Below are 513 nucleotides of genomic sequence, written 5' to 3'. Positions count from 1 at the left end.
CTGGCCATGGCTTCATTATTATGGTATAGACATTAAACTTCAGTAAAATATATTCAATAAATGTAAATGTTATCATTGCACTCGGTCAACCACCTCGTTGCACAGAGCATCCAAAACACAGTCATGCAAGTAAATTCTAAAGCCCCGGCTCACTCTGGAACCTTGAACTTTATCGCAACTCACATCCTCGCTGAATGTATCGAAAACACGTCATGCAAGCAGTAATGACATTAGTCAGACGTTAGAATAATAAAGAATTTTCGGTCGTACATATGCACCAATGAACCACACATCAGAGAGTACGTTATAAAATATGTATCTGTTCATTATACCAAAATCACACAGCATCTCACCGCAGAAACTCGCTATCACAGAGAGGTAGCGTCCCCGAAGCACAGCTGTTTGACTTTTGACACCAAGGCGGAGGATGTGGAGTTGCCAAGCAGCATATTCAGGTTTATGATTTAGGAGGATGCCTATTGCGGCGAAGCAGGACAGAATTACACTGCAGGC

At 42.1% G+C, this 513-nt stretch overlaps 1 protein-coding gene across 1 annotated transcript in view; it reads right to left on the bottom strand.

Annotated features, from left to right (window-relative positions):
• The window catches only part of LOC119587094, a gene marked incomplete in the record, with an annotated part of 12623 nt that extends 12197 nt beyond the window's left edge, over positions 1-426 (bottom strand). The window contains 1 exon segment of the mRNA XM_037935843.1: positions 354-426.
• Between the last annotated feature and the right edge of the window lie 87 nt (positions 427-513).

Source organism: Penaeus monodon, chromosome 22 (genome assembly GCF_015228065.2).
Source record: "Penaeus monodon isolate SGIC_2016 chromosome 22, NSTDA_Pmon_1, whole genome shotgun sequence".
NCBI lineage: Eukaryota > Metazoa > Arthropoda > Malacostraca > Decapoda > Penaeidae > Penaeus > Penaeus monodon.
This window is presented reverse-complemented; position numbering and strand designations above follow the sequence as displayed.